Below are 22,500 nucleotides of genomic sequence, written 5' to 3'. Positions count from 1 at the left end.
GAGTCATGTACTCTACTGTTCTACATCACTATACCAGAGTCATGTACTCTACTGTTCTACATCACTATACCAGAGTCATGTACTCTACATCACTATACCAGAGTCATGTACTCTACATCACTATACCAGAGTCATGTACTCTACTGTTCTACATCACTATACCAGAGTCATGTACTCTACTGTTCTACATCACTATTCCAGAGTCATGTCCTCTACTGTTCTACATCACTATACCAGAGTCATGTACTCTACATCACTATACCAGAGTCATGTACTCTACTGTTCTACATCACTATACCAGAGTCATGTACTCTACATCACTATACCAGAGTCATGTCCTCTACTGTTCTACATCACTATACCAGAGTCATGTCCTCTACTGTTCTACATCACTATACCATAGTCATGTACTCTACATCACTATACCAGAGTCATGTACTCTACATCACTATACCAGAGTCATGTACTCTACATCACTATACCAGAGTCATGTACTCTACATCACTATACCAGAGTCATGTACTCTACATCACTATACCAGAGTCATGTACTCTACTGTTCTACATCACTATACCAGAGTCATGTACTCTACTGTTCTACATCACTATACCAGAGTCATGTACTCTACTGTTCTACATCACTATACCAGAGTCATGTACTCTACTGTTCTACATCATTATACCAGAGTCATGTACTCTACTGTTCTACATCACTATACCATAGTCATGTACTCTACTGTTCTACATCACTATACCAGAGTCATGTACTCTACATCACTATACCAGAGTCATGTACTCTACTGTTCTACATCACTATACCAGAGTCATGTACTCTACATCACTATACCAGAGTCATGTACTCTACTGTTCTACATCACTATACCAGAGTCATGATAATGCTGTGCTTTATTATAAAGGGTTTTTTCTGCTCGGCGTTCCAGGTAAATCAGAGCCACTCACGTTCTGTTTCCGGCACCTTCCAATATACCAATGAATCACTGTACAAAACAGAATCCTCTTCAACTGATCCATATTTCTGACTAAACCTCCAGTGTTGACCTATAGGTGAACGAAGGTCAAACAGACTGTAACAGATCAATGGGAAGAAACCATACCCAGACGTGCTTCAGCCCAGCTTCAAAAAAAAAAAGGAGGAATCGACGGAGGGACTTGAATATTCCCAAAAATATTCCTCACCCACAAGAAACTTCAAGTAATAGAAGCTGTAAAGATGGTACCTGCAGTGTACGACCATGGGTCCTGCGTCTGCAGGGTTGCAGGCCTTGACCCGTCGTAGGAAGGCCAGGAAGGGGTGGGTGTTCGGGGGACCCCGTGGTCCGGCCAGGCTGTAAACTGGAACTGACGAATCTCACGCTTCTCATTGGAGCCACTCTGGAGGAGGGAGAGAGGGGGGAGGGGAGGGGAGAGAGGAGAGGAGGGGAGAGAGGAGGGGAGAGGACAAGAGAGAGGGGGAGGGGAGGGGAGAGGAGAGAGGAGGGGAGAGGAGGGGGGGAGAGGAGAGGGGGAGGGGAGGGGAGAGGGGGAGGGGAGAGGAGAGAGGAGAGGAGAGGAGAGGGGAGGGAGGGAGGAGAGGAGAGGAGGGGGGGGGGAAGAGGAGAGGAGAGGAGAGGAGAGAGGAGGGGAGAGAGGGAGAGGAGAGGAGAGGGGAGGGAGGAGAGAGGAGAGGAGAGGAGGAAAGAGGAGAGGGAGGAGAGGGGAGGGAGGAGAGGAGAGGGAGGGGAGGGGGAGGAGGAGAGAGGAGAGAGAGAGGAGGGGAGAGAGGAGAGGAGAGGAGAGGGGAGGGAGGGAGGAGAGGAGAGAGGAGAGGAGGGGAGGGGGAGAGAGGAGAGGAGAGAGGAGGGAGGGGAGAAAGGAGAGGGGGAGAGAGGAGAGAGAGGAGAGGGGGAGAGAGGAGAGGAGAGGAGAGGAGGGGAGGGAGGGAGGGAGGAGGGAGAGAGAGAGGAGAGGGAGAGGAGAGGAGAGGAGAGAGGAGAGGGAGGAGAGGAGGGGAGGGGGAGAGGAGGGGAGGGGGAGAGAGGAGAGGAGGGGAGAGAGGAGAGGAGGGGAGAGGAGAGAGGAGGGAGAGGGGAGAGGAGAGGGGAGAGGAGAGGAGGGGAGAGGAGAGGAGAGAGGAGAGGGGGGAGGGAGAGGACAGGACAGGAGAGGAGAGGAGGGGAGAGGAGAGAGGAGAGGGGGAGGGAGAGGAGGGGGTAGAGGAGGGAGAGGAGAGAGGGAGAGAGGAGAGGAGAGGAGGGGAGAGAGGAGAGGGGAGGGGAGAGGACAGGACAGGAGAGGAGGGGAGAGGGGGAGGGGACAGGGAGAGGAGGGGAGAGAGGAGAGGGGGGGAGAGGGGGAGGGAGAGGAGGGGAGAGAGGAGGGGGAGGGGAGAGAGGAGAGAGGAAGGGAGGGGAGGGGAGGAGAGGGGAGGAGGGGAGAGGAGGGGAGAGGAGGGGAGAGAGGAGAGGAGGGGAGGGGAGAGGGAGAGGGGGAGGGGAGAGGAGAGAGGAGGAGGAGAGGGGGGAAGGGAGGGGAGAGGACAGGACAGGAGGAGAGGAGAGGAGGGGAGGGGGGGGGAGGGAGAGGAGAGGGGGGGCAGGGCAGGGCAGGGCAGGGGAGAGGAGAGGGGGGAGAGAGGAGAGGGGGAGGGGAGAGGAGAGGAGGGGAGGAGAGGGGGAGGGGAGAGGAGAGGGAGGGCAGGGAGAGGAGAGATGAGGAGAGGGAGTGGGGAGAGGGAGAGGAGAGTGGAGTGGGGGGAGAGGGAGAGGAGAGGAGAGGAGAGGAGAGGAGAGGAGAGGAGAGGAGAGGAGAGGAGAGGAGAGGAGAGGAGAGTACAAAAAAGTAGACACATAAAACACACATCCGTCTCTCTGTCTCTCACACACACACACACACACACACACACACACACACACACACACACACACACACACACACACACACACACACACACACACACACACACACACACACACACACACACACACACACACACACACACACACACACACACACACACACCTTGTAGAGAGCGAAGGTCCTAACAGAGTATGTAGCCAGCTCTACGGTGTCCAGCAGAGTAACCTGTATCAGCCCCATATGTCTCTGTTCCTCTGGTAGGCCAGTACTGATCACATTTTACCTGCAGAGACAGAGAGACAACGTCAGAGGGGGCGGAGGGGGTAAAACAACTGAGAACAAAAGAGAGAGAGAGAAACAGATAATGAAAGAGAGACCGAATGTTCATGAGAATGTGTGTGTTTTTTACAGAGAATATGAGAGAGTGAGAGAGAATGTGAGAGAGAGAGAGACAGAGATAATGAGAGAAGAGAGGGAGAGATAATGAGAGAAGAGAGGGAGAGATAATGAGAGAAGAGAGAGAGAGAGAGAAAATGAGAGAGAGAGATAATGAGAGAAGAGAGGGAGAGATAATGAGAGAAGAGAGAGAGAGAGAGAAAATGAGAGAGAGAGAGAGAGACAGAGAGAGAGTGTGTGTGTGTGTGTGTGTGTGTGTGTGTGTGTGTGTGTGTGTGTGTGTGTGTGTGTGTGTGTGTGTGTGTGTGTGTGTGTGTGTGTGTGTGTGTGTGTGTGTGTGTGTGTGTGTGTGTAGGTACAGTGTGTGAGAGACAGACAGGTGTTATTCTAAGTTATCTATCAGATACTGAACTAGCTGTAAGTGGTCACAGGATGTTGTGCTAACCTCTACAAATATGCAAACACCAAACCCCAGCATGCTTTAGCCCTGCACCACATCATATTCCACATAACAAGCAGACAGATTTGTAGTTCTTTTCCAGCCTCAGAAACCACAGGGAGCTAAGGGAACAAAATCACAGAAATCCCCCGGAGAGCCCGTGACAGAGTCAGGCCAAACCAAACGATGAGGATGAGCTGATCCATCCAGTTTCACATCAAAGCCAGTGGGGAGGCCTGCTCTGCATTCCGCTCGTCCAGACTGGATTCTGGTGTTTCTGGCCATTGCTACTCTGTAATTAACTGTTCTCTTTCCCTGAAACGCTGGGATTATAATACCTCATTATACTGTACTGCTTTCCACAGGGCTGAGACAGCTTGATGTACAGGACACCCCCTGGACAGGACACTAGTCTATATCCTGTGTCTGTAGTGAGAGACAGGACACCCCCTGGACAGGACACTAGTCTATCTCCTGTTTCTGTAGTGAGAGACAGCTTGATGTACCAGGACACCCCCTGGACAGGACACTAGTCTATCTCCTGTTTCTGTAGGGAGACAGCTTGATGTACAGGACACCCCCTGGACAGGACACTAGTCTATATCCTGTTTCTGTAGTGAGACAGCTTGATGTACAGGACACCCCCTGGACAGGACACTAGTCTATATCCTGTGTCTGTAGTGAGAGACAGGACACCCCCTGGACAGGACACTAGACTATCTCCTGTTTGTGTAGGGAGACAGCTTGATGTACCAGTACACCCCCCGGACAGGACACTAGTCTATCTCATGTTTCTGTAGGGAGACAGCTTGATGTACCAGTACACCCACTGGACAGGACACTAGTCCGTCTCCTGTTTCTGTAGGGAGACAGCTTGATGTACCAGTACACCCCCTGGACACCAGGACACAGGTCTATTACAGGGAAATAGCATAGCATTTCTACTGAGAGGCTGAGTTACACACCAGGTAATGACTGGCCTAAACATAGCATATTGTAGCTCCCTGATGTGCTGTATATGTAGTCTAATGCTGATGTACTGAAGCTCTATGGTACAATCTAATAGTCTAATAGTCTAACAGTCTAACAGTCTAACAGTCTAACAGACAGTCTAATAGTCTAACAGTCTAATAGTCTACAGTCTAATAGTCTAATAGTCTAATAGTCTAACAGTCTAATAGTCTAATAGTCTAATAGTCTAATAGTCTAACAGTCTAATAGTCTAATAGTCTAATAGTCTAACAGTCTAATAGTCTAATAGTCTAACAGTCTAATAGTCTAATAGTCTAATAGTCTAATAGTCTAATAGTCTAACAGTCTAACAGTCTAATAGTCTAACAGTCTAACAGTCTAATAGTCTAACAGACAGTCTAACAGTCTAACAGACAGTCTAACAGTCTAACAGACAGTCTAACAGTCTAACAGTCTAATAGTCTAATAGTCTAATAGTCTAACAGTCTAATAGTCTAATAGTCTAACAGTCTAACAGTCTAACAGTCTAATAGTCTAATAGTCTAATAGTCTAACAGTCTAACAGTCTAATAGTCTAGTCTAATAGTCTAACAGTCTAACAGTCTAACAGTCTAACAGTCTAATAGTCTAATAGTCTAACAGTCTAACAGTCTAACAGTCTAATAGTCTAATAGTCTAATAGTCTAACAGTCTAACAGTCTAACAGTCTAATAGTCTAATAGTCTAATAGTCTAACAGTCTAACAGTCTAACAGACAGTCTAACAGTCTAATAGTCTAATAGTCTAACAGTCTAACAGTCTAACAGACAGTCTAACAGTCTAATAGTCTAATAGTCTAACAGTCTAACAGTCTAACAGTCTAACAGTCTAACAGTCTAACAGTCTAATAGTCTAATAGTCTAATAGTCTAACAGTCTAACAGTCTAACAGACAGTCTAACAGTCTAATAGTCTAATAGTCTAACAGTCTAACAGACAGTCTAACAGTCTAATAGTCTAATAGTCTAACAGTCTAACAGTCTAATAGTCTAATAGTCTAATAGTCTAACAGTCTAACAGACAGTCTAAAAGTCTAACAGTCTAACAGTCTAATAGTCTAACAGTCTAACAGTCTAACAGTCTAACAGTCTAATAGTCTAACAGTCTAATAGTCTAACAGTCTAACAGTCTAATAGTCTAACAGACAGTCTAACAGTCTAACAGTCTAACAGTCTAACAGTCTAATAGTCTAACAGTCTAATAGTCTAACAGTCTAACAGTCTAATAGTCTAACAGACAGTCTAACAGTCTAACAGTCTAACAGTCTAACAGTCTAATAGTCTAACAGTCTAACAGTCTAATAGTCTAACAGACAGTCTAACAGACAGTCTAACAGTCTAACAGTCTAATAGTCTAATAGTCTACAGTCTAATAGTCTAATAGTCTAATAGTCTAATAGTCTAACAGTCTAACAGTCTAATAGTCTAATAGTCTAATAGTCTAACAGTCTAACAGTCTAATAGTCTAACAGACAGTCTAACAGTCTAACAGACAGTCTAACAGTCTAACAGACAGTCTAACAGTCTAACAGTCTAATAGTCTAATAGTCTAATAGTCTAACAGTCTAACAGACAGTCTAACAGTCTAACAGTCTAATAGTCTAATAGTCTAACAGTCTAACAGTCTAATAGTCTAATAGTCTAATAGTCTAACAGTCTAACAGTCTAACAGTCTAACAGTCTAACAGTCTAACAGACAGTCTAACAGACAGTCTAACAGTCTAACAGTCTAACAGTCTAACAGTCTAATAGTCTAACAGTCTAACAGTCTAATAGTCTAATAGTCTAACAGACAGTCTAACAGTCTAACAGTCTAACAGTCTAACAGTCTAACAGACAGTCTAACAGTCTAACAGTCTAACAGTCTAACAGTCTAACAGTCTAATAGTCTAACAGTCTAATAGTCTAATAGTCTAACAGTCTAACAGTCTAATAGTCTAACAGTCTAATAGTCTAATAGTCTAACAGTCTAACAGTCTAATAGTCTAACAGTCTAACAGTCTAACAGTCTAACAGTCTAATAGTCTAATAGTCTAACAGTCTAACAGTCTAATAGTCTAATAGTCTAACAGTCTAACAGTCTAATAGTCTAACAGTCTAATAGTCTAACAGTCTAATAGTCTAACAGTCTAACAGTCTAACAGTCTAACAGTCTAATAGTCTAATAGTCTAACAGTCTAACAGTCTAATAGTCTAACAGTCTAACAGTCTAATAGTCTAACAGTCTAACAGTCTACAGTCTAACAGTCTAATAGTCTAATAGTCTAATAGTCTAACAGTCTAACAGTCTAACAGACAGTCTAATAGTCTAACAGTCTAACAGTCTAATAGTCTAACAGTCTAACAGACAGTCTAACAGTCTAACAGTCTAACAGTCTAACAGACAGTCTAACAGTCTAACAGTCTAACAGTCTAATAGTCTAATAGTCTAACAGTCTAACAGTCTAATAGTCTAACAGTCTAATAGTCTAATAGTCTAACAGTCTAACAGTCTAACAGTCTAATAGTCTAACAGTCTAACAGTCTAATAGTCTAATAGTCTACAGTCTAATAGTCTAATAGTCTAATAGTCTAATAGTCTAATAGTCTAATAGTCTAACAGTCTAACAGTCTAATAGTCTAATAGTCTAATAGTCTAACAGTCTAACAGACAGTCTAACAGTCTAACAGACAGTCTAACAGTCTAACAGTCTAATAGTCTAATAGTCTAATAGTCTAACAGTCTAACAGACAGTCTAACAGTCTAACAGTCTAATAGTCTAATAGTCTAACAGTCTAACAGTCTAATAGTCTAATAGTCTAATAGTCTAATAGTCTAACAGTCTAACAGTCTAACAGTCTAACAGTCTAACAGACAGTCTAACAGACAGTCTAACAGTCTAACAGTCTAACAGTCTAACAGTCTAATAGTCTAACAGTCTAACAGTCTAATAGTCTAATAGTCTAACAGACAGTCTAACAGTCTAACAGTCTAACAGTCTAACAGTCTAATAGTCTAATAGTCTACAGTCTAATAGTCTAATAGTCTAATAGTCTAATAGTCTAATAGTCTAATAGTCTAACAGTCTAACAGTCTAATAGTCTAATAGTCTAATAGTCTAACAGTCTAACAGTCTAATAGTCTAACAGACAGTCTAACAGTCTAACAGACAGTCTAACAGTCTAACAGACAGTCTAACAGTCTAACAGTCTAATAGTCTAATAGTCTAATAGTCTAACAGTCTAATAGTCTAATAGTCTAATAGTCTAACAGTCTAACAGTCTAACAGTCTAACAGTCTAACAGTCTAACAGACAGTCTAACAGACAGTCTAACAGTCTAACAGTCTAACAGTCTAACAGTCTAATAGTCTAACAGTCTAACAGTCTAATAGTCTAATAGTCTAACAGACAGTCTAACAGTCTAACAGTCTAACAGTCTAACAGTCTAACAGTCTAACAGTCTAACAGACAGTCTAACAGTCTAACAGTCTAACAGTCTAATAGTCTAACAGACAGTCTAACAGTCTAACAGACAGTCTAATAGTCTAACAGACAGTCTAACAGTCTAACAGTCTAACAGACAGTCTAACAGTCTAACAGTCTAATAGTCTAACAGTCTAACAGTCTAATAGTCTAATAGTCTAATAGTCTAATAGTCTAATAGTCTAACAGTCTAACAGTCTAACAGTCTAACAGTCTAACAGACAGTCTAACAGACAGTCTAACAGTCTAACAGTCTAACAGTCTAACAGTCTAATAGTCTAACAGTCTAACAGTCTAATAGTCTAATAGTCTAACAGACAGTCTAACAGTCTAACAGTCTAACAGTCTAACAGTCTAACAGTCTAACAGACAGTCTAACAGTCTAACAGTCTAACAGTCTAATAGTTTAATAGTCTAACAGTCTAACAGTCTAATAGTCTAACAGTCTAATAGTCTAATAGTCTAACAGTCTAACAGTCTAATAGTCTAACAGTCTAACAGTCTAACAGTCTAACAGTCTAATAGTCTAATAGTCTAACAGTCTAACAGTCTAATAGTCTAATAGTCTAACAGTCTAACAGTCTAACAGTCTAACAGTCTAATAGTCTAACAGTCTAATAGTCTAACAGTCTAACAGTCTAACAGTCTAACAGTCTAATAGTCTAACAGTCTAACAGTCTAATAGTCTAACAGTCTAACAGTCTAATAGTCTAACAGTCTAACAGTCTACAGTCTAACAGTCTAATAGTCTAATAGTCTAATAGTCTAACAGTCTAATAGTCTAACAGTCTAACAGTCTAACAGTCTACAGTCTAACAGTCTAATAGTCTAGTAGTCTAATAGTCTAACAGTCTAACAGACAGTCTAACAGTCTAACAGTCTAACAGTCTAACAGACAGTCTAACAGTCTAACAGTCTAACAGTCTAACAGTCTAATAGTCTAATAGTCTAACAGTCTAACAGTCTAACAGTCTAATAGTCTAACAGTCTAACAGTCTAACAGTCTAATAGTCTAACAGTCTAATAGTCTAACAGTCTAACAGTCTAATAGTCTAATAGTCTAATAGTCTAACAGTCTAACAGTCTAATAGTCTAATAGTCTAACAGTCTAATAGTCTAACAGTCTAACAGTCTAACAGTCTAACAGTCTAACAGTCTAATAGTCTAATAGTCTAACAGTCTAACAGTCTAATAGTCTAACAGTCTAACAGTCTAATAGTCTAACAGTCTAACAGTCTAACAGTCTACAGTCTAACAGTCTAATAGTCTAGTAGTCTAATAGTCTAACAGTCTAACAGTCTAACAGACAGTCTAATAGTCTAACAGTCTAACAGTCTAATAGTCTAACAGTCTAACAGACAGTCTAACAGTCTAATAGTCTAATAGTCTAACAGTCTAATAGTCTAACAGTCTAACAGTCTAATAGTCTAACAGTCTAACAGACAGTCTAACAGTCTAACAGACAGTCTAACAGACAGTCTAACAGTCTAATAGTCTAATAGTCTAACAGTCTAATAGTCTAACAGTCTAACAGTCTAATAGTCTAACAGTCTAATAGTCTAATAGTCTAACAGTCTAACAGTCTAATAGTCTAACAGTCTAATAGTCTAATAGTCTAACAGTCTAACAGTCTAATAGTCTAACAGTCTAACAGTCTAACAGTCTAACAGTCTAATAGTCTAATAGTCTAACAGTCTAACAGTCTAATAGTCTAATAGTCTAACAGTCTAACAGTCTAATAGTCTAACAGTCTAATAGTCTAACAGTCTAATAGTCTAACAGTCTAACAGTCTAACAGTCTAACAGTCTAATAGTCTAATAGTCTAACAGTCTAACAGTCTAATAGTCTAACAGTCTAACAGTCTAATAGTCTAACAGTCTAACAGTCTACAGTCTAACAGTCTAATAGTCTAATAGTCTAATAGTCTAACAGTCTAACAGTCTAACAGACAGTCTAATAGTCTAACAGTCTAACAGTCTAATAGTCTAACAGTCTAACAGACAGTCTAACAGTCTAACAGTCTAACAGTCTAACAGACAGTCTAACAGTCTAACAGTCTAACAGTCTAATAGTCTAATAGTCTAACAGTCTAACAGTCTAATAGTCTAACAGTCTAATAGTCTAATAGTCTAACAGTCTAACAGTCTAACAGTCTAATAGTCTAACAGTCTAACAGTCTAGTCTAATAGTCTAACAGTCTAATAGTCTAATAGTCTAATAGTCTAATAGTCTAATAGTCTAATAGTCTAACAGTCTAACAGTCTAATAGTCTAATAGTCTAATAGTCTAACAGTCTAACAGACAGTCTAACAGTCTAACAGACAGTCTAACAGTCTAACAGTCTAATAGTCTAATAGTCTAATAGTCTAACAGTCTAACAGACAGTCTAACAGTCTAACAGTCTAATAGTCTAATAGTCTAACAGTCTAACAGTCTAATAGTCTAATAGTCTAATAGTCTAATAGTCTAACAGTCTAACAGTCTAACAGTCTAACAGTCTAACAGACAGTCTAACAGACAGTCTAACAGTCTAACAGTCTAACAGTCTAACAGTCTAATAGTCTAACAGTCTAACAGTCTAATAGTCTAATAGTCTAACAGACAGTCTAACAGTCTAACAGTCTAACAGTCTAACAGTCTAATAGTCTAATAGTCTACAGTCTAACAGTCTAATAGTCTAACAGTCTAATAGTCTAATAGTCTAATAGTCTAACAGTCTAACAGTCTAATAGTCTAATAGTCTAATAGTCTAACAGTCTAACAGTCTAATAGTCTAACAGTCTAACAGTCTAACAGACAGTCTAACAGTCTAACAGACAGTCTAACAGTCTAACAGTCTAATAGTCTAACAGTCTAACAGTCTAACAGTCTAATAGTCTAATAGTCTAATAGTCTAACAGTCTAACAGTCTAACAGTCTAACAGTCTAACAGTCTAACAGTCTAACAGTCTAACAGTCTAACAGTCTAACAGTCTAATAGTCTAACAGTCTAACAGTCTAATAGTCTAATAGTCTAACAGACAGTCTAACAGTCTAACAGTCTAACAGTCTAACAGTCTAACAGTCTAACAGTCTAACAGACAGTCTAACAGTCTAACAGTCTAACAGTCTAATAGTCTAACAGACAGTCTAACAGTCTAACAGACAGTCTAATAGTCTAACAGACAGTCTAACAGTCTAACAGTCTAACAGACAGTCTAACAGTCTAACAGTCTAATAGTCTAACAGTCTAACAGTCTAATAGTCTAATAGTCTAATAGTCTAATAGTCTAACAGTCTAACAGTCTAACAGTCTAACAGTCTAACAGTCTAACAGTCTAACAGACAGTCTAACAGACAGTCTAACAGTCTAACAGTCTAACAGTCTAACAGTCTAATAGTCTAACAGTCTAACAGTCTAATAGTCTAATAGTCTAACAGACAGTCTAACAGTCTAACAGTCTAACAGTCTAACAGTCTAACAGTCTAACAGACAGTCTAACAGTCTAACAGTCTAACAGTCTAATAGTTTAATAGTCTAACAGTCTAACAGTCTAATAGTCTAACAGTCTAATAGTCTAATAGTCTAACAGTCTAACAGTCTAATAGTCTAACAGTCTAACAGTCTAACAGTCTAACAGTCTAATAGTCTAATAGTCTAACAGTCTAACAGTCTAATAGTCTAATAGTCTAACAGTCTAACAGTCTAACAGTCTAACAGTCTAATAGTCTAACAGTCTAATAGTCTAACAGTCTAACAGTCTAACAGTCTAACAGTCTAATAGTCTAATAGTCTAACAGTCTAACAGTCTAATAGTCTAACAGTCTAACAGTCTAATAGTCTAACAGTCTAACAGTCTACAGTCTAACAGTCTAATAGTCTAATAGTCTAATAGTCTAACAGTCTAATAGTCTAACAGTCTAACAGTCTAACAGTCTACAGTCTAACAGTCTAACAGTCTAATAGTCTAACAGTCTAACAGACAGTCTAACAGTCTAACAGTCTAACAGTCTAACAGACAGTCTAACAGTCTAACAGTCTAACAGTCTAACAGTCTAATAGTCTAACAGTCTAACAGTCTAACAGTCTAACAGTCTAATAGTCTAACAGTCTAACAGTCTAACAGTCTAATAGTCTAACAGTCTAATAGTCTAACAGTCTAACAGTCTAATAGTCTAATAGTCTAATAGTCTAACAGTCTAACAGTCTAATAGTCTAATAGTCTAACAGTCTAATAGTCTAACAGTCTAACAGTCTAACAGTCTAACAGTCTAACAGTCTAATAGTCTAATAGTCTAACAGTCTAACAGTCTAATAGTCTAACAGTCTAACAGTCTAATAGTCTAACAGTCTAACAGTCTAACAGTCTAAGTCTAACAGTCTAATAGTCTAAGTCTAGTCTAACAGTCTAACAGTCTAACAGTCTAATAGTCTAACAGTCTAACAGTCTAATAGTCTAATCTAACAGACAGTCTAACAGTCTAATAGTCTAATAGTCTAACAGTCTAATAGTCTAACAGTCTAACAGTCTAATAGTCTAACAGTCTAACAGTCTAACAGTCTAACAGTCTAACAGACAGTCTAACAGTCTAATAGTCTAATAGTCTAACAGTCTAATAGTCTAACAGTCTAACAGTCTAATAGTCTAACAGTCTAATAGTCTAACAGTCTAACAGTCTAACAGACAGTCTAACAACAGTCTAACAGTCTAATAGTCTAACAGTCTAACAGTCACAGTCTAACAGTCTAACAGTCTAACAGTCTAACAGTCTAACAGTCTAACAGTCTAACAGTCTAACAGTCTAACAGTCTAACAGTCTAACAGTCTAATAGTCTAACAGTCATAACAGTCTAACAGTCTAACAGTCATAACAGTCTAACAGTCTAACAGTCTAACAGACAGTCTAACAGTCTAACAGTCTAACAGTCTAATAGTCTAACAGTCTAACAGACAGTCTAACAGTCTAATAGTCTAACAGTCTAACAGACAGTCTAACAGTCTAATAGTCTAATAGTCTAACAGTCTAATAGTCTAACAGTCTAACAGTCTAATAGTCTAACAGTCTAACAGTCTAACAGTCTAACAGTCTAACAGTCTAACAGATAGTCTAACAGTCTAACAGTCTAACAGTCTAATAACAGTCTAACAGTCTAACAGTCTAACAGTCTAACAGTCTAACAGTCTAACAGTCTAACAGACTAACAGTCTAACAGTCTAACAGTCTAACAGTCTAACAGTCTAACAGTCTAACAGTCTAATAGTCTAACAGTCATAACAGTCATAACAGTCTAACAGTCATAACAGTCTAACAGTCTAACAGACAGTCTAACAGTCTAACAGTCTAACAGTCTAACAGTCTAACAGTCTAACAGTCTAACAGTCTAACAGTCTAACAGTCTAATAGTCTAACAGTCTAACAGTCTAATAGTCTAACAGTCTAACAGTCTAATAGTCTAACAGTCTAACAGTCTAACAGTCTAACAGTCTAACAGTCTAACAGTCTAACAGTCTAATAGTCTAACAGTCTAACAGACAGTCTAACAGTCTAACAGTCTAACAGTCTAATAGTCTAATAGTCTAACAGTCTAACAGTCTAATAGTCTAATAGTCTAACAGTCTAATAGTCTAATAGTCTAACAGTCTAATAGTCTAATAGTCTAATAGTCTAACAGTCTAATAGTCTAATAGTCTAACAGTCTAATAGTCTAACAGTCTAACAGACAGTCTAACAGTCTAACAGTCTAACAGTCTAATAGTCTAATAGTCTAATAGTCTAACAGTCTAATAGTCTAATAGTCTAACAGTCTAATAGTCTAACAGTCTAACAGTCTAATAGTCTAACAGTCTAACAGTCTAACAGTCTAACAGTCTAGTCTAACAGTCTAATAGTCTAACAGTCTAACAGTCTAACAGTCTAATAGTCTAATAGTCTAACAGTCTAACAGACAGTCTAACAGTCTAATAGTCTAATAGTCTAATAGTCTAACAGTCTAACAGTCTAATAGTCTAACAGTCTAACAGTCTAACAGTCTAATAGTCTAACAGTCTAATAGTCTAATAGTCTAACAGTCTAACAGACAGTCTAACAGTCTAACAGTCTAACAGTCTAATAGTCTAATAGTCTAACAGTCTAACAGTCTAACAGTCTAATAGTCTAACAGTCTAATAGTCTAATAGTCTAACAGTCTAACAGTCTAATAGTCTAATAGTCTAACAGTCTAATAGTCTAATAGTCTAACAGTCTAACAGACAGTCTAACAGTCTAATAGTCTAACAGTCTAACAGTCTAACAGACAGTCTAATAGTCTAACAGTCTAACAGTCTAATAGTCTAATAGTCTAACAGTCTAACAGTCTAATAGTCTAACAGTCTAACAGACAGTCTAACAGTCTAACAGTCTAACAGTCTAATAGTCTAATAGTCTAACAGTCTAATAGTCTAACAGTCTAACAGTCTAATAGTCTAATAGTCTAATAGTCTAACAGTCTAACAGACAGTCTAACAGTCTAACAGTCTAACAGTCTAATAGTCTAATAGTCTAACAGTCTAACAGACAGTCTAACAGTCTAATAGTCTAATAGTCTAATAGTCTAATAGTCTAACAGTCTAACAGTCTAACAGACTAACAGTCTAACAGTCTAACAGACTAACAGTCTAACAGTCTAACAGTCTAACAGTCTAACAGTCTAACAGTCTAATAGTCTAACAGTCATAACAGTCTAACAGTCATAACAGTCGAACAGTCTAACAGTCTAACAGACAGTCTAACAGTCTAACAGTCTAACAGTCTAACAGTCTAACAGTCTAACAGTCTAATAGTCTAACAGTCTAACAGTCTAACAGTCTAACAGTCTAATAGTCTAACAGTCTAACAGTCTAATAGTCTAACAGTCTAATAGTCTAACAGTCTAACAGACAGTCTAACAGTCTAACAGTCTAACAGACAGTCTAACAGTCTAACAGTCTAATAGTCTAACAGTCTAACAGACAGTCTAACAGTCTAACAGTCTAACAGTCTAATAGTCTAATAGTCTAACAGTCTAACAGTCTAACAGTCTAATAGTCTAATAGTCTAACAGTCTAATAGTCTAATAGTCTAATAGTCTAACAGTCTAATAGTCTAATAGTCTAACAGTCTAATAGTCTAACAGTCTAACAGACAGTCTAACAGTCTAACAGTCTAACAGTCTAATAGTCTAACAGTCTAATAGTCTAATAGTCTAACAGTCTAACAGACAGTCTAACAGTCTAATAGTCTAATAGTCTAATAGTCTAATAGTCTAACAGTCTAATAGTCTAACAGTCTAATAGTCTAATAGTCTAACAGTCTAACAGACAGTCTAACAGTCTAACAGTCTAACAGTCTAACAGTCTAACAGACAGTCTAATAGTCTAACAGTCTAACAGTCTAATAGTCTAATAGTCTAACAGTCTAACAGTCTAATAGTCTAACAGTCTAACAGTCTAACAGACAGTCTAACAGTCTAACAGTCTAACAGTCTAATAGTCTAATAGTCTAACAGTCTAACAGTCTAATAGTCTAACAGTCTAACAGTCTAACAGTCTAATAGTCTAACAGTCTAACAGTCTAACAGTCTAACAGTCTAATAGTCTAACAGTCTAACAGTCTAACAGACAGTCTAACAGTCTAACAGTCTAATAGTCTAACAGTCTAACAGTCTAATAGTCTAACAGTCTAACAGTCTAATAGTCTAACAGTCTAATAGTCTAACAGTCTAACAGTCTAACAGTCTAACAGACAGTCTAATAGTCTAATAGTCTAACAGTCTAACAGTCTAACAGTCTAATAGTCTAATAGTCTAACAGTCTAACAGTCTAACAGTCTAATAGTCTACAGTCTAACAGTCTAACAGTCTAATAGTCTAACAGTCTAACAGTCTAACAGTCTAATAGTCTACAGTCTAACAGTCTAACAGTCTAATAGTCTAACAGTCTAACAGTCTAATAGTCTACAGTCTAACAGTCTAACAGTCTAACAGTCTAACAGTCTACAGTAACAGTCTAACAGTCTAACAGTCTAACAGTCTAACAGTCTAACAGTCTAACAGTCTAACAGTCTAACAGTCTAACAGTCTAACAAAAAGTCTAACAGTCTAATAGTCTAACAGTCTAACAGTCTAACAGTCTACAGTCTAACAGTCTAACAGTGTCAGGATTTGGCCAGGGTTGTTCCGGTTTTTGGTCACTAGATGCCCCCATTGTGCCTTTTGACCTTTTGTTTTCCCTTGATCCCCATTATTATTTGCACCTGTGCCTCGTTTCCCCTGATTGTATTTAAACCCTTTGTTTTCCTCTGTTCTTTGCTCTGTGTTTGTATGTTAGCACCCAGCCCTAGTACTCTGAGAACTCTTGTTGATCCCGGTGGACTCTCTTGTGGAATTCTGTTTTTTGTTCTTGTTTGTTTGTTTTTGAGTATCTTTTGAGGCTTTTTGTGCTTTACCTTCCACCTTGTGGATTTACCTTTTTGTCTTGGAGGATTACCTTTGTTCTTGTGGAATTCCTTTTGAGGTTGTGGAGTTACATGTTTTCCTGAAGAACTTAACTTTTTACTTCATTAAATACACCGTCTCAAGTACTGCTGTGTCTGTCTCATCTTCTGGGTTCTGCCGACTATTCGTTTGGTTAAGTGACTGTTTCTCACTCCGGAGACCCGGGTTCGTAACCGGGTCCTGACAAACAGTCTAACAGACAGTCTAACAGTCTAATAGTCTAACAGTCTAATCTTACTGCAGCTCCTTAATGTATTAGCTATGTAATAAACAGTAGCTACCTAACCTAACATGGATGATATGTGGCTACAGTCTAGATTAAACAGACAACAACACTTTTGGGTCAGTTTCATTTCTTTTCAGCCAATTCTGGACAGGACCTGAAATCCCAAAATGGAGACTTGAGAAGAAATAACAAATCTAATTGATAATAAATGGTCCTAAATCTTCTTCTTGAAGAGGAAACGGACTGAACTGAAATGGAAGTCGACCCCAAGCTTGAACAAGATCCAAAGAACTCAACACACAACAACATGCAACGTGAACTAACGGACAACGTGAACTAACAGACAACGTGAACTAACGGTCAACGTGCACTAGCGGACAACGTGAACTAACAGACAACGTGAACTAACGGTCAACGTGCACTAGCGGACAACGTGAACTAACGGACAACGTGCACTAACGGACAACGTGCACTAATGGACAACGTGAACTAACGGTCAACGTGCACTAGTGGACAACGTGCACTAACGGACAACGTGCACTAACGGACAATGTGAACTAGAGGACAACGTGAACTAACGGACAACGTGAACTAACGGACAACGTGCACTAACGGACAACGTGAACTAATGGACAACGTGAACTAGAGGACAACGTGAACTAACGGATAACGTGCACTAACGGACAACGTGCACTAACGGACAACGTGCACTAACGGACAACGTGAACTAACAGACAACGTGAACTAACGGTCAACGTGCACTAACGGTCAATGTGAACTAGAGGACAACGTGAACTAACGGACAACGTGAACTAACGGACAACGTGCACTAACGGACAACGTGCACTAACGGACAACGTGAACTAGAGGACAACGTGAACTAACGGACAACGTGAACTAACGGACAACGTGAACTAACGGACAACGTGAACTAACGGACAACGTGAACTAACGGACAACGTGAACTAACGGACAACGTGCATTTTGTTGAGTTTCCAAAAGTGTTTTTTTTAGAGGAGCATTTCAGTCATTCTCAGTGTGTTTTAAAAACCAGACAGAAAATAATATATTGTGTGAAGGAGAGAGGGATAGGGGGAGGGTAAAGGAGGGAGGGAAGGAGAGAGGGATAGGGGAGGGTAAAGGAGGGAGGGAAGGAGAGAGGGATAGGGGAGGGTAAAGGAGGGAGGGAAGGAGAGAGGGATAGGGGGAGGGTAAAGGAGGGAGGGAAGGAGAGAGGGATAGGGGGAGGGTAAAGGAGGTAGGGAAGGAGAGAGGGATAGGGGAGGGTAAAGGAGGGAGGGAAGGAGAGAGGGATAGGGGAGGGTAAAGGAGGGAGGGAAGGAGAGAGGGATAGGGGGAGGGTAAAGGAGGGAGGGAAGGAGAGAGGGATAGGGGAGGGTAAAGGAGGGAGGGAAGGAGAGAGGGATAGGGGGAGGGTAAAGGAGGGAGGGAAGGAGAGAGGGATAGGGGGAGGGTAAAGGAGGGAGGGAAGGAGAGAGGGATAGGGGAGGGTAAAGGAGGGAGGGAAGGAGAGAGGGATAGGGGGAGGGTAAAGGAGGGAGGGAAGGAGAGGGGATAGGGGGAGGGTAAAGGAGGGAGGGAAGGAGAGAGGGATAGCGGGAGGGTAAAGGAGGGAGGGAAGGAGAGAAGGATAGGGGAGGGTAAAGGAGGGACGGAAGGAGAGAGGGATAGGGGGAAGGTAACGGAGGGAGGGAAGGAGAGAGGGATAGGGGGAGGGTAAAGGAGGGAGGGAAGGAGAGAGGGATAGGGGAGGGTAAAGGAGGGAGGGAAGGAGAGAGGGATAGGGGGGTAAAGGAGGGAGGGAGAAGGAGAGAGGGATAGGGGAGGGTAAAGGAGGGAGGGAAGGAGAGAGGGATAGGGGAGGGTAAAGGAGGGAGGGAAGGAGAGAGGGCTAGGGGAGGGTAAAGGAGGGAGGGAAGGAGAGAGGGATAGGGGAGGGTAAAGGAGGGAGGGAAGGAGAGAGGGATAGGGGGAGGGTAAAGGAGGGAGGGAAGGAGAGAGGGATAGGGGGAGGGTAAAGGAGGGAGGGAAGGAGAGAGGGATAGCGGGAGGGTAAAGGAGGGAGGGAGAAGGAGAGAGGGATGTCTTGCCTTGGAGAAGAAATAAGAGGGCATCTGAAACAGACACAGAAAGAGGAAGAGAGAGAGAGAGAGAGAGAGAGAGAGAGAGAGAGAGAGAGAGAGAGAGAGAGAGAGAGAGAGAGAGAGAGAGAGAGAGTTGAAAAAGAGTCACGGCAGCAGCTACCACACAGCACTACAGTACATTACTACCACAGTGTTAGTACTGCTATTAAAATGGTACTATATAGTACATGGTAATACTACAATATTAGTATTATTGTTAGTATTAGCATGGTACTACCAGAGCCATATATTTAGTCATACATATCCATATATTTATCCATATATAACCATATATTTATCCATATATAACCATATATTTATCCATATATATCCATATATTTATCCATATATAACCATATATAACTATATATTTATCCATATGTAACCATATATTTATCCATATATAACCATATATAACTATATATTTATCCATATGTAACCATATATTTATCCATATATAACCATATATAACCATATATTCATCCATATATTTATCCATATATAACCATATATTTATCCATATATTTATCCATATATAACCATATAATTATCCATATATAACCATATATTTATCCATATGTAACCATATATTTATCCATATATAACCATATATTTATCCATATATTTATCCATATGTAACCATATATTTATCCATATATTTATCCATATGTAACCATATATTTATCCATATATTTATCCATATGTAACCATATATTTATCCATATGTAATCATATATTTATCCATATATAACCATATATTTATCCATATATAACCATATATTTATCCATATATTTATCCATATATAACCATATATTTATCCATATATAACCATATATTTATCCATATATTTATCCATATATAACCATATATAACCATATATTTATCCATATGTAATCATATATTTATCCATATATAACCATATATTTATCCATATATAACCATATATTTATCCATATATAACCATATATTTATCCATATATTTATCCATATATAACCATATATTTATCCATATGTAATCATATATTTATCCATATATAACCATATATTTATCCATATGTAATCATATATTTATCCATATGTAATCATATATTTATCCATATATAACCATATATTTATCCATATATAACCATATATTTATCCATATATAACCATATATATTTATCCATATATTTATCCATATATAACCATATATTTATCCATATGTAATCATATATTTATCCATATATAACCATATATTTATCCATATATTTATCCATATATAACCATATATTTATCCATATATAACTATATATTTATCCATATATAACCATATATATTTATCCATATATTTATCCATATATAACCATATATTTATCCATATGTAATCATATATTTATCCATATATAACCATATATTTATCCATATATTTATCCATATATAACCATATATTTATCCATATATAACTATATATTTATCCATATATAACCATATATTTATCCATATATAACTATATATTTATCCATATTACAACCATATATTTATCCATATATAACCATATATTTATCCATATATAACTATATATTTATCCATATTACAACCATATATTTATCCATATATAACCATATATTTATCCATATATAACCATATATTTATCCATATATAACCATATATAACCATATATTTATCCATATGTAATCAATATTTATCCATATATAACCATATATTTATAACCATATATTTATCCATATATAACCATATATTTATCCATATATTTATCCATATATAACCATATATTTATCCATATGTAATCATATATTTATCCATATATAACCATATATTTATCCATATGTAATCATATATTTATCCATATGTAATCATATATTTATCCATATATAACCATATATTTATCCATATATAACCATATATTTATCCATATATAACCATATATATTTATCCATATATTTATCCATATATAACCATATATTTATCCATATGTAATCATATATTTATCCATATATAACCATATATTTATCCATATATTTATCCATATATAACCATATATTTATCCATATATAACTATATATTTATCCATATATAACCATATATATTTATCCATATATTTATCCATATATAACCATATATTTATCCATATGTAATCATATATTTATCCATATATAACCATATATTTATCCATATATTTATCCATATATAACCATATATTTATCCATATATAACTATATATTTATCCATATATAACCATATATTTATCCATATATAACTATATATTTATCCATATTACAACCATATATTTATCCATATATAACCATATATTTATCCATATATAACTATATATTTATCTATATTACAACCATATATTTATCCATATATAACTATATATTTATCCATATTACAACCATATATTTATCCATATTTAACTATATACACAGTGGGGCAAAAAGTATTTAGTCAGCCACCAATTGTGCAAGTTCTCCCACTTAAAAATATGAGAGAGGCCTATAATTTTCATCATAGGTACAATTCAACTATGACAGACAAAATGAGAAAAAAATCCAGAAAATCACATTGTAGGATTTTTTATGAATGTATTTGCATATTATGGTGAAAAATAAGTATTTGGTCACCTACAAACAAGCAAGATTTCACAGACAGTGTACCTATGATGAAAATGGGGTAAGAAGAGAGACGGAAGACTAAAGGTGACAACATGTTAGCACTACGAGTCATGGTACTACATAGTACATGTTAGTACTACGAGTCATGGTACTACATAGTACATGTTAGTACTACGAGTCATGGTACTACATAGTACATGTTAGTACTACTAGTCATGGTACTACATAGTACATGTTAGTACTGCGAGTCATGGTACTACATAGTACATGTTAGTACTACGAGTCATGGTACTACATAGTACATGTTAGTACTATGAGTCATGGTACTACATAATACATGTTAGTACTAAGAGTCATGGTACTACATAGTACATGTTAGTACTACGAGTCATGGTACTACATAGTACATGTTAGTACTACTAGTCATGGTACTACATAGTACATGTTAGTACTACGAGTCATGGTACTACATAGTACATGTTAGTACTATGAGTCATGGTACTACATAGTACATGTTAGTACTATGAGTCATGGTACTACATAATACATGTTAGTACTACGAGTCATGGTACTACATAGCACATGTTAGTACTATGAGTCATGGTAAAACATAGTACATGTTAGTACTACGAGTCATGGTACTACATAGTACATGTTAGTACTATGAGTCATGGTACTACATAGTACATGTTAGTACTATGAGTCATGGTACTACATAGCACATGTTAGTACTACGAGTCATGGTACTACATAGTACAAGACAGTACTACAGTATAAGGTGACAGCACCATGTTAGTACTACAAGTCATGGTACTACATAGTACATGTTAGTACTACGAGTCATGGTACTACATAGCACATG

The 22,500-nt window shown here is 38.2% G+C and overlaps 1 pseudogene; it reads right to left on the bottom strand.

Annotated features, from left to right (window-relative positions):
- Positions 1 to 1,237: 1,237 nt before the first annotated feature.
- The window catches only part of LOC124028043, a 23,749-nt pseudogene continuing 2,486 nt past the window's right edge, over positions 1,238 to 22,500 (bottom strand).

Source organism: Oncorhynchus gorbuscha, unplaced genomic scaffold, assembly GCF_021184085.1.
Source record: "Oncorhynchus gorbuscha isolate QuinsamMale2020 ecotype Even-year unplaced genomic scaffold, OgorEven_v1.0 Un_scaffold_3679, whole genome shotgun sequence".
Lineage (NCBI taxonomy): Eukaryota > Metazoa > Chordata > Actinopteri > Salmoniformes > Salmonidae > Oncorhynchus > Oncorhynchus gorbuscha.
The sequence above is the reverse complement of the archived record's forward strand: the minus strand, read 5'-3'. Positions and strand labels throughout refer to the sequence as shown.